The sequence below is a fragment of the Haliaeetus leucocephalus genome, unplaced genomic scaffold (assembly GCF_000737465.1).
Source record: "Haliaeetus leucocephalus isolate CR32 unplaced genomic scaffold, Haliaeetus_leucocephalus-4.0 Scaffold555, whole genome shotgun sequence".
Taxonomy (NCBI): domain Eukaryota; kingdom Metazoa; phylum Chordata; class Aves; order Accipitriformes; family Accipitridae; genus Haliaeetus; species Haliaeetus leucocephalus.
In genome coordinates this window covers 16,877,444-16,884,315 of record NW_010972991.1, presented here as the reverse complement: position 1 = coordinate 16,884,315, position 6,872 = coordinate 16,877,444, and the positions used below count along the sequence as shown (strand labels likewise).

At 43.1% G+C, this 6,872-nt stretch overlaps 1 protein-coding gene across 1 annotated transcript in view; it reads left to right on the top strand.

Moving 5' to 3' along the window:
* Window positions 1-2,104: 2,104 nt before the first annotated feature.
* The window catches only part of ATP6V1C1 (ATPase, H+ transporting, lysosomal 42kDa, V1 subunit C1), a 28,088-nt gene continuing 23,320 nt past the window's right edge, over window positions 2,105-6,872 (top strand). The window contains exons 1-2 of the mRNA XM_010577018.1: window positions 2,105-2,109; window positions 6,758-6,762. The gene's annotated coding sequence lies outside the window, so the exon portion shown is untranslated. The remainder of the gene's footprint in view (window positions 2,110-6,757; window positions 6,763-6,872) is intronic.

Below are 6,872 nucleotides of genomic sequence, written 5' to 3'. Positions count from 1 at the left end.
GTGGTGTAGCAGGTCACTAACAATTTCCCCTTGGATTATGGGGGCTTCATTCTTCTCCCCAGCCCTGTCTTCCAGCTCAGGGGACCAGGTACTCAGAGAACAAATGGTCTTACCATTAAAGACTGAGGCAAAGAAGGCATTAAGTACCTCAGCCTTTTCCTCATCCTTTGTCACTGTGTTTCCCCCAATAAAGGATGGAGATTCTCGTTAGCCCTCCTTTTGTTGCTAATGTATTTATAGGAACATTTTTTATTGTGTTTTACAGCAGTAGCCAGCTTAAGTTCTAGTTGGGCTTTGGCCCTTCTAATTTTCTCCTTGCATAACCTCACAACATCTGTGTAGTCCTCCTGAGTTGCCTGCCCCTTCTTCCAAAGGTCATAAACTCCTTTTTTTCCTGAGTTCCAGCCAAAGCTCTCTATTCAGCCAGGACGGTCTTTTTCCCCGCTGCACTTCTGTAGTCCATCCGCCCATTGGTAAAAAACCCCACTGTGAGAAGAGAGGGAAGAATTTCCACTGTCACTTGGGGAATATACTCAAAGATCTAAATTTACCAGCAGGTAAATCACTTCCCTTTTGGCAAATTAAAAATAAAACAGGCAGTGATGTGTAAGTGTCACATAGTCCATGTGGTTGCCTTGGAGGTATGCTGGGCAAAATGAGACGTCAGCTCCTGGGAACCTCAAGTGAAATATTAGCTTTGCTGCATGTCTGTAAAGAGCCAGACATGTCATTGTTCATAGGCTGTGAGAAATGAGGGCAGAACTAGGAAGAACAAGATGAGCTGTACTAACATTGCCCTCTATCAGAAATTTTAAGTAAAGATAACATTTATATGATTTATGAGTTTTGTATTTGGCAGATATTTTTGATGTAGTTAGCATAAGAAACATATAACACCATACAAACCATAAACACTTACATAATTTTATTTATGTGAGGACATGATTCAATGGAAGTGCTGCATGAAGCAGCTGTACAGCTCAGTGCTCTTGTACCTTCTGAGCCTCTCGTTCTCCCACCAGCTCTCTTCTTCCAAGCGCTGGCACATTTATAGCCACTGAGTAGGTCAGGTTAAAGAACTGATTCAACTGAAAAATAACGGGAGGGGGTGGAAAAAAGGTTGGTTTTCAGCCACATGAGTCCACTGTGTGGCCGCAGACTGCTTGTGCTGGTGCAGCACTGGGCAGAAAGCGAGGTAATGTGGTGTAGGACCAGCAGGCAAGGACACAGAAGGAAGATGATGACTTTGTAAGCTGGCTCTGATGCCAAAGAGTTTCTTATCAAACTATGCCCTAAAACCTTTACTAATATAATGCTGTGATGGGGAAAAGCCAGGATTATAACCAAAGGATTTGAATGAGAGGAAACTGAGAATTTAGGATAATACAGTAAATTATTCAAATTGTTTTTTTAAAAATAATTTTTAAAGGAAAAATCTCTAGGATATTTATATAGGAGTGAGACAGGGCTGTTGTTTTTCCTGTTAAAACCACTGTGGTAGTAGCCTGTATTATCTCTACTCTAGCCAGCAACTTCTGTGTTCAAAGGTGCCATCTACAAAGGCACAAGGGACATTTTGCTTAGTTAAATGAGTGCTTGCAGAGCTGGGCGCCAAGTTCTAACAGTTAGTACTTTATTGTCACTTGTATCTTCACAATTTTTCATAAAATGTAAGTTGCCAATCCATTATTGCTGTAACTGCTGTGATTATATATTGCTTCAATTTTTCAAAGTATACAGACATATAATTCATTTAAATACTATTCTATGATACTGAAATTACCTAAATGGAATTTTAATTCAATGAAGATTCACAGTTGGGTTCAAGCATTTAGCTCCAGTGAAGTGACACCTGGCATCACTGGTGTCCACAGAGCTTATTCGTGGCGGCTCCCACAGCTCCCAGAGCATCCAACCATTCTGCTGACAGACCCCCCCGGGCTCTGAGATTTCTTCACTGGACAAATTCGTAACTGTCTGAAATACTGTGCACCCTGAAAAGTTCTGCTGGCCTAGCCAGGCCAGCTGGGCTCTGCCGTAGACACAGGTGTGCTGGCCAAAGAAGACGTTATTTGAGAGTGGGACTAACACAAAGCCTGATGGAGCAGCGTGTGGATGTAAGTGCTGCGCAGCGATGGGGCTGAATGTGTCCCCGGGCACTGCTGACCATACAAGGCTACAGCCCTCCCAGCCCCTTCGGATCAATCCAAGCCTGGAGCTAGAGCCCAACAAGAAGCCCCTGTCAGCTTATCTCTACAACAGAGCTCTATATCAGAGGCTCTGAAACAGAGCACTGAGCTTCCCAGTGCCCCCGTCCATAAATCGGGTGCTCTCTCAAGTATCCCAGCTCTGAGTCCTGCATCAGTATGGTACTCAAGGACTCTCTGCCCTGCACCAAACAGGCAAGGCAGAGGTCACTGCTGTCTGGGTGGAGCACGTACTTAGTAAATGCTGTTCATAACTTCTCTCTGCTTGATTTGGAACAAGGCTTTGGATGTGGATTTCAAGTCCGTCAGGGTACAGCCTGCCCCAAAGCTTTTTAGGCATGCTGGTTTAAGTCTTTCTGCACCTGTCCTGAACATGCTGCCCACATTGTATAGAATAATTAAATGTTCATATGCATATATGCATATAAATGGGGACTTCAATGTCAATTGAGGTAATTCAGGAATTTTTTAAATTTTGTAAAATTCAAATTTATTATCTTCCTCGAGTCCTTGATCTGAAGCTGAAAGCCAGGGAGGCAGTTTTAAAACAGAGAAGCAGCTAGGGAAGAGACATTCTGTCTCCTTCACAAAGCTTGGCTGAAGAAAATACACCATTTCTGCTCTGGTTTGCAAACCTCTTTTTTCAAAGACTTAAATTTCAATCTTAAGGTTTGTGTCTCCCAGGCAACATCAAGAAAGATTAAAATGCAATGTGCTTTGATAGGTATCTTTTATTAAAATGCTTTCAAAAAGCCACCTCCAGGAAAAATAAAAGTAAATAACAAAGTAATACAATTTTATTTTCTCTCCACTTTCTTTGAATAACTTTGGGAAAACAGTAATATTTTTTCTCTCATTCTCCTACCAGCCAAACCAATGGAGGCTGGAAGACGGGGTCTTACACTGCAGTTTTCCCGTGTTACACAGAACATCATGATCTTATTCCATTGTATTTCTTATTTTTCAGATATTTGAATCATGTGCAACTTGATACTGGGATATACGTGTAGCAAAATTATTTTTTTCTATCTTTTGATCTACAGATATTTTCAAGCTTTAGAAAATAAAGCTTTTCATTTTTAGGGCTTTACCCCTGCAAATTGTATAGAATCTTTATTTTAGCACCTTTATCACCAGAATAAAAAGTCCCACTGCCACATTAATAAAACTATGGGTAAAATTCTGATCATGATAAAACTGATGATAATACTCCCATTGTCTTCAGGAAGTCAGTTTTTCAGCTTTTGTTTGTATAATATCTGAGGAACATGACCTCAGAGAATGCCAGAAAGCGAGGGAAATCTATACCATCTCTGCCAATCTCTGTTCTATGTGTCATCTACATACCAAAGAAGAACATGTAGCTCTGCAGAGATCATTGCAGAAAATTTGGCTACAAATCAAAACAAAGAAATAGAAATAGAATGGGTGAATAATCAGAATTCAAATAAAAAACTGTATTTCCCTCAGAAATGCTCAGAGATGCAAGAGTCACTGCACTAGAATGAAAAGCTAAAATCCTTTCACGATGTTCATTTTGGAAACATTCGTCGTTGTGAGGGAACGTGGAATGGCAACCTCGACTCACAAATGAGAGGGCTTTCACGGGACGGAGTCCTTGGATGGCTTCTGACAGCAGCCTACAACGGGCTTTTTGGCTGAGGCTCCTGCGCAGCAGGCGTGGATTCCCCAGCTGGGGACTTCCCATCGCTGCCTGGTGCAGCACACATGCTCTGGGTCATGCAAAGCCCTGTGGGAGTCTTCTAGCCCTGGGTAGCATTACTTTCATTGGCAGCAGCTACTTCCATAACCCATCTCATGTGCTCTTATTTTCACTCTCCAAATCTAAAAGAGCAACCACTTTCCACAGCTGGTAAAAGACCAGGCCTAAGGACAACCTTGCTCCGCTGCTGACTCTTGCCTAACTCCTAGGTAAGCTTTCTCAACCCCTAGTGGTTTTATCTGCAAATATCTGTGCATGCCTGTGCACACTCAAGTCAGTCTGTGTTTAGCCTGTGCATGAGAGTTTCCTGAACAAAAATAAGTCATTCAGATATTCAGAGCTGAATACAGGCCTATGCGTAGAGCTGATTTAAGGTCTTTTTTGACATAAATTTGGGTTGTGGGATGAGATTTGTATGCAATGATTTAAAGAGATAATTATTTTTCAAAAAATACAACAGAAAAGAACTGAGGTCAAAAAGACCCATTACAGTCATGTGTGTCCCCCTTCCAAATGAAACTTCAACAAATAAATTTCTCAAGCCATAAAAAAAGTGTGTACTACTTCTTTCAGGCTTCTGAGTCTTCATAAAAATATCCCTGTCAGGCCAGATGGAGCAATGTTACAGGCAAGTACATTTATAAATATATTAGTGAACATATCTGTTTAATCTACCATATACCCACTCATATTATAGCAGCTGTGGTTTTAAATGTTACTCTTTACAGTATTCTCCTTGATACCATTTATAGGTACTGTACACCTGGCTTGGGTTTCTCACTGACAACTCACTTAAAGACCATGTTGCAGCTCACTGTTACGGTGTGTTTATTCTGAGGGTGCTAATATCCCGATCATTTAATGTGTGGTAATTATTTTTTCCTTTTTTGTTTTCTAGTGAAGAGTTACAGATTGCCTACAGGCCTGCTTTGTACCTCCTTGATCTTAGTTAACCAAATGGCAAATATTGTCATAAACCCAACCACATTAGGCAGTGGCCTTTAAGTGGCAGATCATAGGTCCTTGTTTTCAGAATCCCCTCCTGCGGTTTTACAAGCATGTTGTCATCGTGCAGGTTAGAAATGCTTGCTATTCTTCTGTTAAGCACTGATTTTATAGTATCATTTACTAACTACTCTGTTTATTTATAGAGGTTAATGCCAAGTTTCCGTCTGACAGCTTGGAGCTATGGATCACTTAAAAAAACCCTTATCTTGTTCCAAAAATAACATAGATAATGACTTGCATTTGCTAGTTAGTGTTGGCATATGGCATATATTGCCATATTTTGAGGAAATGGCTTGCAATAATAATGAGAAAATGTGTCTGTTGTGAAGTTTTATAAGAATTTCCACTGAAAACTGACTGAATGTTAATAATTCAGCTATTAAGAAATGATTCTTGCTGGAATTTGTAATGCAGGTATTTAAAAAGAAGTTTGCCCACACTTAAGGTAGACAAGTTTCTGTTTTACTAAGTTATTTTAGAGTATGGTTTTATACTGATATGAGAAACGTCTCTCTAACAAAATTGTACCAGCAGGAACATGTCAAGAGCATTATAAATGGCTGTGGGCAGTTCAGTAATGTGAACATTTTCAGAAGCCTCTGGTGGTTGAAGAACAACATAAATGGCTGAAGGAAGACTGACCTGCCACATTAGGGGTTGTTTAACAACATTCACACTTCGAACTTGACTAAGCAGAGTTTGGAGCTGCTAGATCTATAAATACTTACAGAGGAGAACACCGCTGGACTAGAGGCCTGGAGTTGCTCCCAGAGACATGCAGCCACATCCTTTGCTGGGCTGGAACCATGTGTAGTCACCTTTTTGGTCTCTGCGATTGCATTTGTGCCTCCTCTGTGCTGCAGTTCCCCACTAGCCACCCACAGCTATAGGGGACAGCTATAGGGTGGCCCCAACTCTTGCCTACTTGAAAAAAAGAAGAAAAATAGGAAAGAATCTTTTGGTTCACCAAAACCAGCAAACCAAAGTAGTTTGCTTTTTGTATATAGTTCCTGCTTTCTCCAGACAGTATTGTGAATTAAGATGATAAGCAGTTTCACACAATAAAAGGAACTGACTTTGCTAGTAATACAGCAATTTACAGCCTGGTGTTTTTCACTTAGCAGTTTCTGTGCGAGGTAAGAAAAATGGGTTTTGGTGCCAAAATAAAACTGCAACAGTTTCTTTCCAAGGCCATCTTTCCCCGCTCTTCACCTGCATGCATATTGTCTTCTTGCCCAAGTCCTTCAGGGCAGATCAATAGCAGCAAAGCATTTAAGGACACATATACCGATAGTTTTGATCACTGAACTACCATTGCCTTTTCCAAGACTGTGTTTTCCAAGAGCCGATCTGAGGAAAATTAGCTGACTGCAGCGAGAATGAACACGTGCTCACGCACGCGTGCGTGTTTTTAACCCCGACTGTCCTTCGCCCTAATGGCAAAATCATATAAAGCCTTCTTAACACCATCTGCACCCTTGTGGTGAACGAGGCCGCTGTGATTCCTATGTGGTTTTCCCACAAATTCCCTCATCAAGCCCTGATTTATCAGACGTGGCCGGAGCCCATCTCGCCCTGAGGCAGCCATTGCGGACCAGGCCCTGAAGCGGCTGGTGCCGGCTGGTGCCCGCTGGAGCCCGCCGGGACCAGAGGCGCCCGTGGCGGCCGCAGGAAGCTCGGTTCGGCGTCCCGAGGCGGCTGGCGGTGCCCCGGGCGAGCCCTAGCTGTGGGGTGGGGAGGAGTGAAGCGATGACGGCGACGGGCCCGGCGGGAGCCGGGTCTCGAACCCGCGACCCCACGGCAGCGAGCGCCCCGAGAGGACGGGCCAGTCACTGCGCCGCTGCGCCACACCTCCTTCCCCCGCCCCGCCGCTCCGCCGTCTCGTGACCGGCGCTGCGGCGGCGTCAGCCGACCGGGGGCCTCACGTGACCCGC